This window comes from Equus asinus, chromosome 29 (genome assembly GCF_041296235.1).
Source record: "Equus asinus isolate D_3611 breed Donkey chromosome 29, EquAss-T2T_v2, whole genome shotgun sequence".
Classification (NCBI taxonomy): domain Eukaryota; kingdom Metazoa; phylum Chordata; class Mammalia; order Perissodactyla; family Equidae; genus Equus; species Equus asinus.
Genome location: NC_091818.1, coordinates 33832360 through 33853152, shown reverse-complemented (window position 1 = coordinate 33853152; position 20793 = coordinate 33832360). Strand labels below are relative to the sequence as shown.

At 42.3% G+C, this 20793-nt stretch overlaps 1 protein-coding gene across 4 annotated transcripts in view; it reads right to left on the bottom strand.

The window, feature by feature from the left end:
• BEND7 (BEN domain containing 7) overlaps positions 1 to 20793 on the bottom strand; it is a 78124-nt gene that overhangs the window by 12341 nt on the left and 44990 nt on the right. The gene's annotated exons all lie outside the window — the stretch shown is intronic.

Below are 20793 nucleotides of genomic sequence, written 5' to 3'. Positions count from 1 at the left end.
TTGTTATCTAACATATTGGTAATTTTAATGTTCTACAGGTTTCTTTTAAAAAGAAATGACAAAGGAAAATGTTGACAGATTCAACTATATAAAATTTAAAAATTTCTATTGAATAAAAAATTTCATTAGAATGAGAAAAGCTAATTGCACTAAATATGACCAAAAAGGTTCAATATTCAACACTATATACTGAGCTCATTCAAATAACAGAGCAACGTCAAAAGTCTCCATTGATAAATGGACAAAGTATACTTAGCAAAAATATTAGGAAAAATGTTTAATATGTAAGCCAAAAAACTGCAAAGCACACTCTATCCCTATTAATTAGAAAAACAATGTTAAAAAGCTAAGACTTAAAATTGTGGGGACCTGGCACATTCAAACATTATTGTTGGCATAAGCTGGCAAAACCTTTTTGGGGAATAAGACAGTACAGCAAAATGAGAGACATAAAACTGTTACACCTTTGGAATGGTAATCTCACTCCTAGAAATTATCCTAAGGAAGTAATTTGAAAGAAGGGGAAAGAGCCACATACAAACGTATACCCACCAACTGTGCAGGAAGGTGAAGGGCAGCAATGGGGAGGGCCGGTGCGAGGGAGCAGAAGCAGGGGATCCTTTCCAGGAAGCTACCACAATGCTCAGCGCCAGGGCAGGGTCAGTGAAGATGGCAAGTGGCCAGAACAGTATCTGGAAGTGGCATTTCTGGTGACTCACATGACCCGGCAAGTACAGACGAAAGGGACGGTTTGTGAGGGGAAAGGTGGGATGTGTTAGGCTTGGTGTGGGACACACTGGGTTTGGGGTGTTGGCAGAGCACCCACGTGGCGATGGCTAGCAGGTATTTCGATACGAAACCTGCAGTTCAGGGAAGGGGTCCGGGTTGAAGGTGCCAGTTTGAGAGACATATAGGCAGTAGTTAAAACAATGAGAGAAAAAACATTGACTGGAGAGAACACAGCGAGTGAAGAGAACACTGGGCCAAGCACAGAGCCAGAGAGACCCGCAGTGTTTGAAAGGAGAAGATGAGCCCCAGGATTGGCTTGAGTCAGGAGAACCAGAAAAAGGGTTTTCTAAAGGCCAGTGGGGGGGTGCCAAGAAGAGGAGGCACCAACAGACTAAAGTGCAGAAGAGGGGGCCAGGAAGGGAGGTTTGGAAGGTGGCCACTGGAGGCCGTCAGGGAGTGGTGAGGGTGACCACAGATGACACTAAACCAACTCGGTTCAGTGGGGAAGGAAGAGAAGAGGGAGGAGGGCTGAGGGCTGGGCAGACGGGAGACTGAGGGAAGCAGCCAGTATTGTGTGAGAAGACAGGACCCAGGAAAAAGGAGGAGACAAGAAAGGAACCACACCGGAAGAACTACGAGGTGACAGGATCGGAATAGAAATGGAGGGGCTGCCCTCAAACAGGGGAAAGCGTCCTCCTCTGAAGCCAGAGAGGGGGCAGACTGGGGGCAGACTGACAAGTGGTTACAGGTTGGAGTGATCACTCCTGAGACTTCACTGAGCTCAATGGGGAGGGGTATGGAGAGCATGGGGAATGTCTGGATTTGCCTTGAGAAGAACAGGAAGAGAAGGCAGCAGACTCAGGACACAGGGACGCCAAGCAGGAGAGGGGGCTCCATGCTTAGGGTGGCAACGACCTACAGGGGCAGGCTGTTTTCTCCTGCGGCACCTTGCAGCTGCTCGTTAGGAGTGGAGACACTGGATGGTACGGCTGGTCTAGGGCTGGGAGTTTGCGGGACAGTTTTGGCAGGAGGCCAGGGATCTAAAGCACTTGAAGATGCTGGTGAAGATGCTACCTAGAATGAATTACCTCATCTTTCTTCACTCCCTGTTCCTGCCCAAATCTGGGAAGGAAGTAAAGCAAGTAAAAGGCTCACAGCCTTGGAAAAGTCTCTAGAGTTCAGGGAATGGAAATGTCAATGGGGTTGGTAAGGAGGTGTCATGGAGCAGGGGCAACTGAGAGTATATTGCTGGAACATAAAATATCGGCAGCGGAGCTGTTCTGTATGAGCGTGCTAAGGTGTGGTCAACGGTGTGGGGCTGAAAGCAGTAGAGGTGACTGTTACTGTGGATGAGGTCCGGACACTATGAGGCCGAGCATCAGACGGATCTTCCCAGTGAAGTTACCCAAGGTGAGACCTGGGCTGGAGAGGAAGAGGCACCGCTGTGATGAACCTTAAGGGAAAGCTTCCATCCCAGCCCCAACTGGGTAGATGAGGAGTATGATTAGGAAGCAGAATTTCGGATTGGAGAAATACCAACCAGGCTGCCCAGTACAGGGCATGGGGGGCATGGGCGAGCAAGCCGTCTCCACGTGGGAGGGAGGGAGAAGACACATATTCCCAGGGGAGGTGTGTTTCTGAATCCCCTATACCAGATTATAGACAACTTCAAGGGTCTTCATTTATTTCGTGTCCCTCAAAGCAGCGACCACAGTGCCCTTGTACCGAGTGCCCTTGTACTGAAACTCAATAAACAGCTGACAAAGAAACAAACATATTTTCCAGTTTTGTTTCTAATGGAAGCAAATGCAATAGCTCACAAATTTAGACTAACTGGAGGAGGAAGGACTCTCTGAATTAGCAGAAAGTCTTAATTAATAGAATGAAGTTAAAGAGATAAGGTTTTATTACATTCAAAACGCCCACAATAGCATTCCTTGATCAGAGAATTGCCCAAAGGTTCTCAAAGTCCTGTTTTAACAAATAGAAAAAAAAAAATGTATTTAGTGCCCTATTAGTTTATATGAAAATGTGTACCACAAAAATGATTAAATATAGTCTTAGTAGGTAAACATCTCCCTCCTTGTAATATTATTTATATCATTAATTTCCATAGCAACCCTCTTTTCTTAGACTGTGCAATGCAGGTGTCCAAATTAGCACATTAGGAAGTAGTGCTTCCAAATTAACAAAGTACATGTGGATTTTGCCAACATCAAAATAACTCCCAGCAACCACATGGGTCAATGACCAAGTTTAGGAGAACCAAAGGGAAGGTTCTGGAATGTCTTCTCCCACTCTGCAAGGGGCTTCCAAGCAGATGCCTCGAATCTAATCTTGAGCTCAAGTATTCTGCCACTAACTAAAAAGGCAACAATTTCTGGTTATTTTTTTCTCCTTTCAGCTAAATTTTATCTGGTCTCAATAAAAAGAAGCCAGGGACATCTGTGTCTCCTGGGTCTGTGTCTGAGACCACTGGAGGCACAGCATTAAGGCTTCTCCAAAAATACCTATACGGACAAATATTTCCACTGGGCATGTTACTGACATTCTATGTCATGGATTACACTCAAACTTAAGAGACTTTTAACTAGCATCTACCTACTGAGGATGAAATCCTATGCTCTTTGTTACATGAGCAGATGAGGCCTTAGACAAGGCCAAGATTGTCATTGTATTGATCTGAAAATGCTCGATATGCTTTGTGAATAGAGGTATCGAGTAACTAGAAGATATGTTTGCTATCCAAATCTATAGCTAAAGGTCAAGCTATTATCCTGGTAACAGTTCCATTAGGAGTAATGATGTGAAAAGAGGGACTGGATTAATGCACTGGGTTTCCCGCTATGTTAATAGTGGGTCATTAGGAATTACAGTACAATTTGCATTCATCCTTAGAACGCAATAGGTCCTAAACAGAAATTTCCCTCCTTTCCTATTTTAATATGTTAAGGGGAGGCAATGGCTAATTTTAAATGAGTCCAAATAATCCGAACAAGGGGACTAAGGCCAACAATTAAACTAAATAAAAAGAGTTAAAACGTCTACTATGCTTAATATAATTTGAGGTCCCAAGGCACAAGGAGTATGTTAAGTCACTGGGGAAATGACAAATGTTCAATTTGATCTGTACATGAATAATGACTTTTCTCGGATGCCTGCATTCATTTGAACCATGCCCTTTAATTGTATATAAATAATGAATAAGCTGGTGGTGGCTGAGCGGGCGGGTCCTTCCTGAGGAGCACGGCATTTAATGTAATCATCAATGAACACGGTGGTGTGCAGCGTGTCTGAATGCGACGTGCTGAGAACACAGCGGATTGGCCATGTTCCCCAAACAGCTCTGTGTTCACACAGTAGTTCCTGGAGGACTCTGAATTTGGATTCTTCTAGCTGTCTAGGCTGGGAAAGGCAGAATATGGTGTGGATTTTTATAAAGTCACTGGATCACTCAGATACTTGAAGAAGCAGGAGAAGCCCTGCAGAGCTTCAGTTTCACTGTGAAATCCTCTAACTAGGATCAAACACTGGCCAGCAGTGAGAGCCCACCTTATGATGTGATGACTCAGTTTTAACTTCTGGTCAAACAGATGAGTGAAAATCAAAGTTGACATCAAGTAGAACTGAAAGCCAGGTCCCCATTAGGTCTGCGAAACAAACAGAGCTTGCAAGGGGCCAGGTACAAGGATAAGAAAGAACTCTCCGCAGTGGGGTCCCCGGACCACTTTGCTGGGGGTGTGCAAATGGAGAGGGAACATTGGGGGGCAGCTCCAGGTGATGCTCGCTGACGCCCAGCTGCAGGTGGAGGAGACCAGGTTTCCCCGCGGGCTGTCTGCCTCCCACCTCCTCACAGCTCAATGAGTAGAGAACAACCAACCAGCACCCCTCCCACCTCCTCCTCTTTCCTTTCACTCTTCCAAGGCTACACTTGGAAGCTTCCCACGTGCTGGGGAATATTTATCTCATTTAATCTTTGCAAGAACCCAGTGGCACAGGTCTGGTGATCCTATATTACAGATGGCAAAGTCCAAGTACGGGCAGGTTATGTCGCCGGCCCGAGACTGCACAGCTAATACGGATTATACTCCACATAAATGATTTAATTTTTCATTTAAAGTTGTAGATGAAGGCACAGATTTTGTAAGAGAAAAATGATTGAATTCTAAATATGGCATAAACAAATCAATAACTCAGGTAATGCTTCTGTGTGAAAGCTGTGAATGTTGGTGTCACTCCAACTACACAAAATGGAAGCATGGGGGACGGCAGAGGAGAGAGGACCAGGTGGGGTCTGTGATGATCTCCCCTCCATCAAGGGGTTAGTTGGCTTGTGGCAAGGACAGGAGAGGGAGACTGGTCCTTGGGTAGGATGGTGCATAGGTATTTTCAGCTCTGAGACTGATGACTGGCCCAAATTTCATTCTAATAGAGTATATATTTTCTTTGATGATTTTATGCTGCTTCACTTCCCAATTTCATGGCGAGAGCTGAAACCTATAAGTTATAGGCTTGATATTCATTCTAGTAACTTATGAAAATAACAATAAATGTGGCGGTTAAGGTACCATGAGAGAAAGGGAAAGAGCCAGAATGAGGCTGGCGATGGTGCAGGGCTTCATATCTTGGTGCAACTGTTACTGGTCTACGGACTGGCTCTCAGCCATACAGGTTCAGAAATCTGATTTTATCAGACCACCCGGAGGATACAGGCCTGAGAAACCAGCTCACAAGAACTAAACCTACAAGAGATTGATAAATAAACTAGGATGACAATGAATTAATGTGTAATAGGGGGGATTACCCTTCTGGTATCTGAAACATTTGAGTTATAACCCAGTACTCCCACTTCTTGGAATCAAGACACTGGAACGAAGAACTAAACGGAAAGTTGCTTGGTGAGCATGGAGTTGACCCAGAGGCAGCTGGATGGTGTGGGGTGGGCCAAGCTTTAGGATGCCTATGGAAAACTGCCCACCCCTGGCCCCTGCTGCGAAAGTGGGCAGGAATGTTTCATCCCAGTGCCCTTCAAGCTGCTGGAGCAGTGATGGGCCCTTGACCTAGGGAAGCCAAGTGGTGGACTGCACAAAAGGATGAGCTGGGCCCTCTGGCATCCTTCTCTTCAGAATAGCAAGCAATGAGAGGATGAGCTTTAGCAATAGGAGGCAAGGCTGAGGCATCATGATGTGAGTAGTCCCGACGTACCCTGGGCAAACCACAACTGTGAGGGCCAGAAACCAAGTGGAGGAAGCCAGCCGGTGAGGAGAGGAGGGTGAAGCCGATGTGCAGAGAGAAGCGAAGAGCCAGAGAGACTGACAGTGTAGCTGGTGAGAAGGGGATGCAGCCGAAGAGCAGCCTCCGTTGCTACCACTTCCCCGTGCAGCCTCATGGCGCAGCTTCTTCCTAAGGGAACCTGATGGACTCTGCTTCTTGGAGAGAGCATTTTACGACGGTCGGAGTAAAGCCTGATTCTTAATCCACTGTTGATTATGTACCAATGACCTCCACACTCCAGTGCCCAGACCGCACAGTACCGAGTGGGCACCAACAAGTCCCTTTGCTTTCCTGTCCTGGCCTCTGTGCACACCGATCTTCAAGGCACATCACGAGACACACGGTCGCAAACGATTCTTCCGATGTGCGATGACTTCAGCACACGGTTTACCTCACCTGTCTGTGCTGATTCTTATTAAGCACATTCATGGTGGATGGTATTTTCTGATCCCACACACAATCTGGGGTGCTTCATACCTAGAACCTGACCCCCACTGTGATCTCATTATAAAAATACCAAGCATTCACTCAAGAAGGATCTACTCAGCACCCACGATGTGCCAGACTATGCCAGGTGAACAAGCGGTCCTTTGTCCTCAAAACTCTTTCACTGAAGTGGAGGGTGAAGGCAAATGAAGTTGAGACCAGTACAAAGGAAAGCTGCTCTGACAGAAGGAAGTCCAGGATACAGAGAGAAGGGTACCTAGCCCATTCCTGGGGTGAGGGGGTAGCTGGGGAAAGCTGTTGGGTAAAGTGATGGCTAAGTTGAAACCCAAGAAAAAAGTGGGGGTTAGATGAAGAGACAGGAAAGAAGATGGAGAATGCTCCAGACTCAGGAAGCACATGTGCAGACCAACGACACACTGTGCAGTTGCCGTGAGACGGGGGTAGGGGAAGAGCAGTTTCAGGTTACCACACTTATAAGCCAACAGAAGGAGGGCTTGGGCCTATGTGGGGGTTAGAACCGAAGCCCCCACATGAAGCTGGGAGCCTCAGAGGCTGCACTGCAGCGTAAAGGATAACTGTCTACCCACCAGCACCGGGAGCCCTGTCTAGTCTTTGGAGGGAGGAAAAGTTTCCTTGGAAAACTCTAAATGCTTGGCCTGGACCTCACCTAAGTTTGGCGCATGAAATTATGCTACCTTGGTAAAAGACATAAGCATCGCTGTTGGTACCTCTGGGCTCCAGACCAACGGGAGTGCAGAACTACTCTGAAGGGAGGATCCCACAACCTGGGTCCCAGCAGATGCTGATGGAAAACAAAGCAAAACACACGCCCACTGCAGATGAGCTCATATTTACAAACAGTGAAACACACGAGGAAACAACACACCACGAGCAAGAGTCAGCCGACCCAAGGAAAAGCAGGATCGGAGCCCGACTAACTCGAGGCAATGGAATGGCAAAATAAGAATGTCTAAAATGATGAGGGACATTAAAGAAGGACTTCAGTCAGTAAGAAAACAACAAGGCTGATTTCAAAAAGAACCAAAAGGAACTTACAGAAATGAAAAATATAGTAACTAAAATTCAAAAATTCAAAGGACAGGCTAATCAATAAATTAATATCACTAGATAGAATAGGGAGATAGATCTGAAGAATGACTCAGAAGGTAGCAGAGAGAGAGGAGGAGATAGAAAATATAACAGACAAAGGAAGAGACATGAAGGACAGAATGAAAAGGTCCAGTAAACACAAACAGATGTTTCAGAGGGAGAGAAGTGAAGGCAAAATGTGAAGAGACAGCAGATGAAAACTTCCAGAATTGGTAAGTCAGGAACTCTGGTTTCAAGAAGCACAACAACCAAGCAGCTCTGTAAAAAGAAATATCTACCTAGACTTAAAACGAAGAAAGTGGGAAATCCCAGGTAAGGAGGTCTTAAAAGCAACTAGAGAGAAAGACAGATTACCTACAAAAGGAGAACAGGTTGACAGACTCACAATGGCAACAAAATATAGAAGACAGGGGAATATTTTCAACCTGCTCTGAAAAAAATCCTCAATCTAGAATAAACTACCCAACTAATAAACTCCACATTATTCAACAGTGAGGGAGAAATGAAGAAGCTGTCAGAACAAAGATTGAAAGAATATATGCACAGACCCTCATTCAGAGAATTACTAAAGGTTGTACTTGAGGAAAAAGAAAACTCAGTGCAGAAGGAAAGAACTGGAGGAGGGAAGAGAAGAAAGGAGGACATGACCTAGAAGATATCAAGAACTATTGCAATGCCAAACTAATGAAAACTGTGTAGTATCGGCCCTGAGGCAGATAAAACATCAAGTGTAAACACGTGAAATGGGAGCTCAGATTACGACAGAAGTGGAATTACTATTCATGCGCAAAAAAAAAGATGGTGTTAAAATGACTGATTACCCACAGAGAAAAACAAAGTAAATCCCTCCCTCACATCTTAGGCAAAAGTAAATTCCGGGTGGATGAAAGATCTGAATATAAAAGATAATTTTTTAAAACTCTGTTGGAAAAAAAGTAAGAGAATACCATTATACCATCAAGGTAGGGAGAATTTCTTAAAACGGGCACCAAAAAAGCACAAGGCATAAAGTAATCTATCTGACTGTTAAGGCTAAACTTTGATATGATAAAAGAGACCATATGCAAAGTTTCTGCAAGTTGGAAGAGAAAATATCTATAATACATATAAAGGACAAAAGAATTCATATAAGTCAATAACAACCACTTAATGGAAAAATAGGAAAAGGATGGAAGTTCACAAAGGAAAACAACCAAATGGTAATAAATATGAAATGATGCTCATCCTCATGGATTATCAGGGAACCACCACTGAGGTGCCATTTGAGACAGATCAGGCTGGTAGAAATTAAAGTTTGTTCACACCAGATGTTGGCAAGGACAAGGAAAAACAGGATTTCTTATATATTGCTGGTGGGTGTTTAAATGATATTGGCCACCTTAGAGAACCACTTGGCAGTGTTTCTATCCTGTGCCTCAGTTCCACTCCCTGGTGCATGCCTTAGAGAAACTCACACACAAGCCCCAGGAAACCCAAAGACAGCTGCTGCCATGGGGAATCACGAAACAGACTCACCCTAACTGTCTCTTAATAAAAGACTGGAGAGAGAAATTGCTTTATTTATGTTGTGGTTAGCAGTTAAAATGAATAAACAAGATTTATAACGTATTGATATGGATCAATCTTGAATAAAAGGACAAAAAGTTGCAAAAGTACATGAGGCTGTATGTAGATGTGTAAATTCACAAAACAATAGCGTGACTTATGGACACACAGTTAAGCAGTAAAATAGAAAAACATGAATGGGAAAGATTCACACCAACTTCAGGTTACTCTGGAGCAGGAGGGAGAAAGAGAAACAGAAAGGGAATGGAAGGTGGCAGAACATTCTGATTCCTAAAAAAAAAAAAAAGAAGTGAGGGCTATGAAGTAAATATAACATCTGACTTAAATCTCAGTGGTAAAGCAGAGAGAAAACGAATCTTGGGAGAATGTCTACAACACAAGATGAGGAGGACTACTCTCATTTCTACTTCTAACCTGAAGACTAACGCTAACAGGGACAAATGCCATTCTCCAGTCGTTCTATGAACAAATCAGAAAATTTTTCCTAAGATGATGCTGTGAAAATGTCAATACTGACCAGATGTCAAGGATATTCCTTACGTGCACTCTCTCGGGATAAAAACCAGAAGCTATCTTTAAAGGGAAGCTAGGAGAGGATTTGATGATTTGCCTGCTGGGAGTAACAGGGTGAAGACACGAGTCCACCAGCCTTCAGGTCACAGCTGAAATGTGACCTTCTCAGGCAAGGCCCCCCGAGGTCGTTAACCAGCGGTTCTTAAATAGCAACATGTAGTGATCATCTAAACTATAAACTCAACAAGGGCAGAGATCAAGACTCTCTTGTCCATCGCTGCACATAATAGGCAGCAGAAACATATGGTTTGTGAAAGAAAAATCTCAGAAACTTCTTTTCTCTGGTCTGTGACTTGACTTGAAGGAAGTGAAAGGAGAATTTCTTCAGTAAACGGCCATAGATCTTGAAATATACTGAGCCTTGAAGTTCGTTTCAGATTTAACCATAAGACTTAGCACATAGTTCATCAACTAATGCACCTAAAAATGAAATCTTTAAATGAAAAGTTGAGGAAATAGAGTAATGCAAACAAGAATGTATTTATTGAAGAAACCAGAATATCCTACTGAATTATGTACAGACGGGACTGCAGGGCAGTCAGCCGGTCAAGTCGGGTGAAAGCTGACCAGAAGGACCACTGAACACTTCACCCTTTAGTGCTGATCCTTGAATGCGGCTGTGACCTTCCGTTGGTTGTTGTAATGAAAAGGGCCCTAGATATCCACAAAATTGATTCCCCGTCAGATTTAATTCTACAGGTTTACTTCTGAGAATATGGCCGAAAATTACTGAACCATACACATTTCTGAACTGGAAGAGACTAAAAATTAGCCGAGCCACGCCTCTTTTTTCAAGAGAAGGTAATGTTTCAAGACCTTAAACGGCAGAGTCAGGAGAAAATCTACATCCCACAATGCTCCTTTCATTATCCCCAAACTGGTGGGACTTTGAGGTTTGAACAATATCGTTTAATCACAGCGATTCTCAAAGATTTGAGGCCAGAGTAGTCTGGAGGAAAAGAACAATATCCCTTGTCTTCCTTTATTCAGTTTTTGCTACAATGGCCTCTCTGTCTAAAAGAAAGTGCCTATAGTGGTTTCTCAAATTAGACAAAGTTAATTTTAATTTACTTCAATTTAAGAAAGCCCTCAGCAGAGCTCATTGATAATATGGTTAGTGGGAAATATGGTTAACACTATCTTTTGGCTGGCTGTGCTACAACACGTTTGTTTAACATGTTTGGTATATTTCAAGGGAATAAATTATATCTGCTAATTATTAACATCTGGGTCATAACAAGCTTTGATGTAATGGTATTTTACTGTCTAGCCGTTTTTTGGCAAAGAGAAATGTTTCAAACTCATAGATTTGTAGAAATGCTACTTGGAAGGCATCTTGGAAATAGTATAACTCATTCAGTTTGCAGATCAGGAACTGACGCTCAAATGAAACAAAATTTGAAGGATCGAGAATCATCAGCTCCAACAGCTAGGCAAGTGGTACAAAACGGCACGTACACTAACGATGCTCCCTTTGCCCAGGCACTGCTTCGCAGCATGCTTCTATGTTTGTCTGGTCTTTCTATAAATGAATGGGGAGAAAGTTCTGAGTTTTTCTCTCAGTTTTTAAAGCTAGGGTTTCTTAGCATATGAACTCCTGAAGTCATTCCATGAGGGATTGAGTTTACCCACTAGCCAGTGAGTCTGGAAGTAATACCCACAGTACCAGAACAAATTACGACACATTTAGGAAGTTCAGGTACCATTCTGTGCCTCACAACCACTCCAACTCAGAGACGGCCAAGTTGGAAGAGCAAGAGCGATGAACTAGAAGAGCAATGGTGGTGACGGGGGTCTCGCCTATGAGATGAGGTCATCAGAGCGATACATTTATCCCATGCCTGCTGCCATATACTCGTGGCTGCTGCGTAGTGGACATTAGGTTGAAGGTGCTGGGCATTAGAACAGGGCCGATACCTCAGAGCTAGGATTTTATTTTCTGTTCTTTTTAAATGGTGGCAACTCCCTTCTGATTGAGATTAGCTTTGGAAAATATTGGGCTCACGTTTTGACACTGACAATAAAAAAGTTCTCAAAATTTTCTTTGATACTCTCTCTTTGAGGCACCAAGTTGCCATGATGATGAATGCTAAAAAAACACATGGATGGATAAGTATACTGATGTATTAAGAAGTCTCGAGATGGTAGAAACAGGAAATGGCCCATTTAACCCATTTATGGATTCCACTATTGGAATCTTTATTAATTAACATTAAGTCATTATTTAAATTAAAATCTCACAATAAAGTTATTATACTTCACCTTTTGAAGGTATTATTCTCTGGTATGAATGAAGTGTGACAAACTACACCTTCCATATTGTATATTGTGGAGGTTGCTCTTTGATCTTTAGTGATAATCAATGCTCTCAGAGCCCCCACTGAATACAGATTGGGTTTCGTATTTGGGATCACTTCCATGTTTTCAGTTGGCAAGACTTCTATCATCCTTGATTGCTGTGCACCACCTGATCTGTCTGTCGCTGTTGTTTCTTCTAATCTTCAAACTTACATTGAATTTCAGCCTTCTTGAATTTCAGCTGCCCTCTTCCAACTTGTCATGGAGGAGTTGTATACTTATCTTGTTATTCATCCCCTGCACACATCTGTGTTTTTAAGAACTGATCTTTTTCAGCGAAGACAAACTGACCGCCTGATTCCCTCCATTCCTCTTTCCTTCCTTTCTGTATTTATCGATCATTAGTATGTGAGCAGCACTGTTTCACGTGCCAAGGAATATGCAAAGCAAATGTAGACGGTGGTCTCTGCCCTACAGGGGCATGCAGTCTTGTTGAGAAGACAAGAGGTTCAAACAAACAGGATGACCAAATATCCTGATTCCCCAGGACAGTTCAAGACACTTGTTTTCCCAGTGAAATTATTAACAGCACCATTTTTAGTCTCAAGAGTGTCCCAGTTTGGGCAATAAATGACATAGTCATCCTCCGTATACACCATGAGTAGCAAGGCAAGGGGTTAAGAGGTATTGTTCCATGGAAGAAAGGTAATAATATATCCCATAGGAATTTAGAGAAAGAGGAAGCCAACATGGGCTACGGCCTGTGGAGAAAGTCTCCTGGCAGAGGTGATGAGACTTGGGCTGGACCATGAAGAATGAGTTGGACTTGTCTGCAAAGAGAGAAGAGCATGGTAGCCCTAAGGAACATAGCATGACTCGAAGTCCAGAACGAGTCTGAGATGCTTGAGGGATAGTGTCAACGCTGGGTTGCTCACCTGGCAGGAGCCCTGGGAAATGTGGCTGACAGGAGAGAGAAATCAAGTTGTGGGGAGTCTGGAAAAGGCCAGGGTTTGGACTTGATTTAACGGGCAAAGAGGAATAAGGTAGGATAACGTCATGAAATTTTGTTTTACAGGTGTTCCCTGGCTGTTAGAATACAGTATGAAGTGGAGGGGGAAAACAAGGTCAGGGATATTTAAAGAGTTTTTTATGATGATGGATATTAACTAGACCAATTGTGGTGATCACTTCACAATAGATACAAATATTCAATCATTATGTTGTACACCTGAAACTAATCGTTACATGCCAATTATATCTCAGAAAAAAAAGAAATGAAAAAAGTTTTTTGTAGAACATCAAGGACAAGGGGATGCACGGCTGCACTAGAAGCTGAAGCATCTGAGAAGCTGAAGAGCAATGAAGGAGAGAGGAAGGACGAAAAGAATAGATAGGACCTTGCTACGAGGTGGGATTAGTGGCAAGGCAACAAAAAGGCAATTGAAGGAGATTCTGAGTTTTCAAACTTGAAAAGTAGGAGAATGCTGATGCCTCTGTCAAAAATAATGTGGTTGCAAGAAGGTGTTAGTGTTGGAAGCCCCATGCCACCTTTCAGGTGGTATGCTGCGTGGGTAACAAGGACCACACCCGCCTCTTTAGAAAGAAGCCAGGACAGGTCCTGAGCCCTGCGATTAGTCTGAAATGTTCGGTATGTCACAGTCCTTACTGTCAACTGTCTCATTTGTTCCTGGCTTCTGTCCACATTTCTAACTAGGATTTGCCCCCACTTAGTTGTGGCTGGCTATAAGCTGATTCAAAATGGTGCATGTGGTGATGAAGAGGTGTGGGGAGGGAGGTCCTGAAAATAACCAATACTGGATTTACTCTGTGGTCAAAGGGATAGAGTTGATGAGGGGATGCTAAGGTTCTGAGAAATACCAGGAGCTGACCATGGAGAGGTGTCAAAATCTAACCAAGAGCCAGAGGCAAGAAAGGAGAACCTGGAAACACAGTCAATGCAACAGAAGACTTGACCGAAGGGAGCAGTCATGGGAAGACCTGATTAATTCCAAGAGGCAGCATCTCTCTCTTCTCAGGGTGCTTTTAACAGGACACATGCAGCCACGCTTTCTCTGATACAAAGATGTCTTAAAGGCAGCCACAACTGACGACAGCTTGCAGTTCGATTTTAAATGAAGGGCTGTCAATTTTTAAGGGGTTTTCTTAGTGGAAGCTGACGCATATCCCTATTTCACCGTGGGCTTACTGTCAGTCCATGGTACTGTAGTGACTACAAATATCCCATGATCATTTGCATATGCATCTTTAGGGTAGAAATATAAGCAAATTTAAATTCTTGAGTCTCTCAGATTTTTGATGCATACCTTGTGTGAGATCATCAATAACTGTTTATGGAACTGAACTGACAACATTTGCCAGATTACTGGCACCAACTGTAGGAGAAAAGCTATGAGAAATATAATTTGACCAATTCGGGACATATTATACAATTCTGCTTCCCTACAATGGGAAAGAAAATAGGAAAGATGTGGCATTACCTCGAGATGCTCGTGAGCATCTCAGATCAGCCAAACAATTCAGGGATTGAAAGAAAAAGGAGATGGGCTGTGCAGAAAACACTGCTTTCTATTTTCAGGGCACTGTGCAAACCAGAAAGGTGTCCCTTCCTCAGGACATGTTACCTGCATCTGCCAGAAAAATGTTATCATAAATGCACACATCGACAATGTCAACAAGGAAAGGGTGCCCATAATTTTGTGCAATGCACCGTCATGCTGTAATGGCCCTGGTTTGCTACAGAAACTTATCTCTTTTGACGGGAGGCTGTTTTTGTCAACCCTAACAGTGGTGTTAAAACGCAGGATTTTTAAGAATTCAGTAACTGGGAATTAGAGTTGAATCCTGGCAAGTTAACCCACAACTGCTTCCTGTCCATTACGTGATAGACTGAAGAAAGATCAATAAAGCCACAGCATTCTTAACAAATTTCTCCACATTTCCATTTGCTCCTTATGTGGCAAACAGATGGAGCTATAATTTTGAGGAAGACGAGATTCCTTTTTCGAGCTTCTGGAAGACCAGTGACAAAGCAGGGACAGTCTTTAGACTTGCTGTGGCCCCAGCTCCGGGATTCTGACTCACTAGGTCTGGGATGGGCCCGAGGCGGCTTTAAGAAGCAAAGCTCTGGTTGAAAACCCCTGAGGGTAAAGAATATTGGAGTCCATTTCATTGGCATTTTATTCATGAAGTAAAACACTTGAAGGTGAACAGGTTGGTGAGGACTCAAGGCCTACCATTCAGAATAGAATTTTAAAAGTTCTGGAGGCAAAAGGCTTTCAGCCAATGTTTTATTTAATGTAAGCTTCATTAGACTTGTTCTGTGGTTCACCTTTCCCATTCTCTTTGCATTTGATATACTTTCCTCCTTCAAGGTCTAGGTTAGATGTCACCTGTTCCGCGAGGCCTTCTCTTACAGGGATTTCAACCCTCTGTGCTTTCTCCCTCCATTCAGTATGGACACTTGACGTTGATGTATGCCATCCCGGAGTACAGCTATGGGTCATGGCTCACTGCTTACAGATCTGCAGCTCCACTCCACTGCACATTCCTTCAGGTCAGGGCCCGTGCCTGACTCGTCTTCATGTCACCAGTTCCTGGCTCACATTGGGTGGGCAAGAAACGCGAGGATTATTAACAGAAATTTCATGCCTGTTTGTGATTTCTAAGTTTGCGAGGTCAATGAAAATACTGCAAATGTTTCGCTGTTCTCCTGACTTATTCTGTAGTGGAAAAGCAGCCAAGACCATGTCTTCTTTATCACACTGTTTGGTGAAGAAGTTGGCTGAGCAAATGCTTCAAATATGCAGTCAAGGGGACTGGCTGAGAGCCTGCTGAGAATGGAGACTACATTTTCTTCAAGACTGTAATGACGATGTCATATGAAAACTACGCATCTGTTTACTGACCCGAACGTCAGAGTTGTGCTGAAGTCTGGAAACGCCTTTTTTCCACCTGGTAAACTAGGCGGTTATTCAGTAAAGTCCTGGTGAGGAGTTACAGGCACGTCTGAAACCAGGGCCCTTGTGTGACACAGCAGAAAAAAATCATTTCAAGCCCCAGAGGCGCAGAGGATGAGAGAAGCTGACACATGCCATCTTCTCCTTTGTTCCCAGAGAGGCGTAGGGCAGTCTTCAGAAAATGGGGTGCTCTTAAGGAACAGAGGGAAGAGACAGTCCCACAGGGGGACTGTCGTATGCTGCCGACATAGATCACGACTCGTGAGAATCAGAGCTGGGACGGCCCTGCTTCTCCAAGGTGGCCTGAAATCAACCTGCGTCAGTCACCTGCAGCTGCTGCTCACATTTCAGATTCCTGTGACTACCCTTCACCTAGTGAATCAGTCTCTGAGCACAGGACTCAGAAAGCTGAGTTTTGAATCAATACCTCCGATAATTCTGAGGGAGAGGAAAATCTGAGAACCGCTATGGGAGGGGTTGAAACACAGGGCTCTTACACGCAGAAAGGCCAAGATCCACCATCACCTGTCCCCGGGCCTCCACAAAAAGCGGGAAAATACAAACAACTACAACCACGAGGAAACAGCGACAAACAGCGCTGAGAGACAAGCTATGAATCTGGTGTAATTATAGAGTTGTTACGTACTATTTTGTTGTTATATATTATGCAGTCCTATCCTGTTTTATGCTGATCTGATATGTAAAAATATGAACAGATAAATTAACAAATGATTATTCATCTTCCAAAAGGATTCTTGAATTAAAGCATTCATCAATTGGTTCCAATTGCCCAACACTTCAACTAGAATTTAATTTACATACAACTTGGAAAGACCACTTGGATGTGGTGACTTCCGAGGTCTTTCTTTGCGGCTCTGTCTGCTGGAAGAGTCTCAGAAGTGTCTCTCTCCCTAGGGAAGCGATCACACTTCTGTTCTCTTCCCTAGCATGATGGGACCGAGTCTCGCTGTCTTCAAAGGAAGATCTGCCCTTGATGCCAGTAAATAAACTGAGGGAGAGCCATGTTGTACCCAGAAATTCACTTCAAATATGCTTTGCATACACAACAAACGACTGGTGTCTTTAAATAGTATGGCCGCCTTCCTAGTGGAATTTATAAAGAATCCAAAATGCTAAATTTTAAGATAGAAAATTTAAATTTGGGATACCTATCTTTCTTTTCAAATACTCCTCACAGAAGGAATGAAGTATGCTGGATGATGGATTTGCAGTCAGAGAGGCCTGGGGTTAAATAATGGCTCTATCACTTACTAGCTGTTTAAGTAAGATTACTTAATTTCTTATAGCCTCAATTTTCTCTCCTGTAAATGGAAGTAAGATCATCCACACTGTAGGGTAGTCACATCCAAGCTGATGTTTCAGCCTTGTTCTTACAGGGAGTTCTGTGAACACACAGAAGTTACTATCAAGAAATAAACAATAAATGAGATGTAAATTCCACCCCTAACCATATTAATTAAGTCTACGTGAGATCGCATAGAAAACAGCTATTCACTTTTCTTGATTAAATCCCAAGGAAATGAATGATGATGTACAACCAAAACGGAAAATAAAGATATTCTAAGATGACAAATCTAGACCCTATAAGTTTCTAGACTTGCTGGAGTAAAATGAGAGGTTTTGGTGGTCAGCTCAGCAGAGCCAATGAAAGGGTGATGTCAAATGCAGCCAGGCTTTCTATCTTGTAAGAAGCACAGTTAAGGTTCTGGAGTACCACCAACGAACCAAGGATGTCCTGATCCCTGGTGGCTACCTTGGCAGACCCTCAGTGCTGAGTGCTCCCCAGGAGAGCAGCTGTCTGTGTCGCATGCCTGTGCTGCATGCAGTAAACGAAGAGTGGTTGACCACTCCTTTCACTGGACAAGCAGACGTACTCTCCTTTGAAGGCAAAGGGATTCAAGGACCTAGGAGAGTTTGATAGTAATGAAACTTTCTCAACGAATCACTACGAAACTGAATGAAAAAGGACAACGCAGGTTCTAAAAACTGCTTGACCGCAACTCGATTTTCTGAAGAGCATTCAGAGATCCAATGATGAGATCAATATTTAGATAACTCTGAGTCAAACTGCATGGTCTCCTGGTGCACGGAATCAAGAATCAGACGGTCTTCAGCAGGTACAGTGTCAAGTGAGGAGGGCAAACCCGGGCACCGACCTCCACTCTGCATTCTGACTGTAAAATCAATTCTGAATTAAATCCAAGATACTAACTATCCTAGCACTAAAACCTAAGACTCTACTTAATAAGACCAGAAGTTTCTTCTCCCCGATCTCAAAGTGCTCAGGTGTTTCTAATTACAGATCCTTTCATCGTCAATACCTAGGGTCACACCTATAAATGGATTTTTAATGAATTACCAATAAGTGTTAGCCACCATCAAGCAGATGAGAATATGTGAAAACTGTGATCTCTACAAAGAGGCTTATATTTTATTTTCAAGATACTGTCACGGGGAATATTAATTATCACTACAAAGAGCTTTGTTAATAATCCCATAATAAACTTTTCTTTTTCGGTCCATTTCTGTTCCTATTTATAAGCTTTTCATAGGTTTTCATTTATGTTTTCCCCCATTGTTGTCTTAACCAACCGTGTCAATCTGAAACAAAATCCAGCTCCCAGTGTTATTTTTACTTCTAAGATTTTACAAAATCGACCAGTCTTTGTACATTTCGAGGTTGCAGAACTTTTCAAATTAATACTATAGTGGTGCATGAACCCACAAAAGACAGAGGAAGAAAGCCTGAATATTTAATATTGGTAAAATCTTTTCCAAGTATGTGGTAGACAGCAGTAGTAACACAAGCAGCCTTGCCACTATCCGATCACTTTCCTGGATTATTTAAGATTCAAAAGACTTGGGTTAGGGAAATAAATTTCTCTTTCATCTCTCCCAACAGTAAGCAAAACTGGATATATTTATTCTATAAGCCCTTCCGTTAACAGCTACTTCTAATAATCACTTTATATTGCACTATGCGCGTTAATAAACTTTTAGCAAGTGACGAAATGTATGTAAAGGAAAAAAGTATTAGGGATTTAAGAGAATTGTATTCAAATTTATATTCAGTTTTGGTTTCCATTTTTTAGCTTTAAGTGGCATTTAGTTAATTGGTAGAAATTTACAACGTTTTGGTGCCAATCATTCCAAATTAGTTATGAGAAGACTTGAGGATGGAAGTTTAGCTCTAGACCCATTAAGGCCAAAGTCAAGATGAAAAATAAAAACCTACATTTATTCATTCACCTACTGTGTATTTATGAAAACTCTACTATACATGTATACAAATCTCTCAGTGAAGTGCAACAGGCAATAGAAAATATTTAAGACAAAGCCTGTCCTCAGGTGCTTACAAGAAATTATCAGAATAAATCAAGTAAGAGTGTTGGCTGGCCAGTATGAACAGAATGTTCTTCTAAGAGAGACAAACTTGATGCCACATTCATACTTTGAATAAAGATTGTCGGAAATGTACACAGTCACCTCTGAAGAGTGGGATTATGGAGGCCTTTCAGCTTTCTATATTTTTTATAAGGTCTGGATTTTTTACAAGCATGTATTATTTTTGTAATCAGGAAAAAAATCGAAATAAAAATATGTCTATGAATAAACACTAAAGGACACAAGTGAATGTACAATATTTGTTGACTTAGGTTGTTGCTGGCTTATGGGTGGATTTCTGTCTGCTTTAAGGTTATTTTGTTGTTCTAAAATAATTTTAATGCCAGATTTAGTTCAACAATAAAAGAAGTGCCTGGAAAATTTAAGTTCTTTGATTTGAATAGTCTGCTTTATTATGTATTAGGAGCAGAAGCCTCAGTGCCATATTTATTTTTAGCTAACGAGTAGGGCCATGAAGGAAATTAAGCATGTTCTCTATTTCAGTTTGTAATACACTTTCTCTGGATATTGTAGGATATCCAGTCTAGATCGAAAATGGTAGAATTAACCTGTGTCAGTTTACTTGTAATGATATATTTAATTATCATCTATTATTAGGGTAACTCTCCTACTATCATTAAAATGGAACATGGTCATTTACGGTTCCCCAATTTCCAAACACTTTCATAACTTTAATATACTGTCTGGAAAAAAAGAAAATTAAGACAATTCCTGGCTACATTTCAGTGTGTTTAAAAGCTTCAGAGACGAAAAGCATCATAAGCCTTGACCCTCATGTTTCCAGAAGGCCCCAGCCATATTAAATCGAAATGAGACCCTTCTTCACTTCAGCAAGTCCTAGTTACATCATTGACCATTTTTCAAATTCTGTAATCTTGTTTTTAGTGTCGCTGCAGGCTGGATCATTCTTTTCAGAAATGGCACAGTTGTGATATCTCTGTAGCTTTTCTTATTTAATACAACTCAACTGTCACTTTAAGTGAAAAAATTCTGTTGGAGAATGAGAAATTTTCTGTTAATGAAGGCTTATGTCCTTCTGGCCACAAACAAAGGGTGTCTGGTACTTGCTAACTCCATTTAGAAATCACATCATTTTGTAAAGTTAATTGTGGGTTTTCAAGTGTCCTTTAAGCACTCTTAAATTCATTTACTATTCTGCAAGATAATGGGGACTATGGGTGGGGAAGGCCCTCTGGTCCAGCCCCAGTCCACAAGCAAACACCGCAGGAAGTGAGGCAGTGAAGAACATCCTTATGAGCGGTTCTAGTGTAAAGGCCTCATCCAAAATTTTGTTTCCACGGTAGTTGTGTTTATGTTTGAGAACCATTTACACTCTTTTTCAAAATAACATTTAAATACTCCTATTATCTAAAATTACATTTTATCAGAGTCC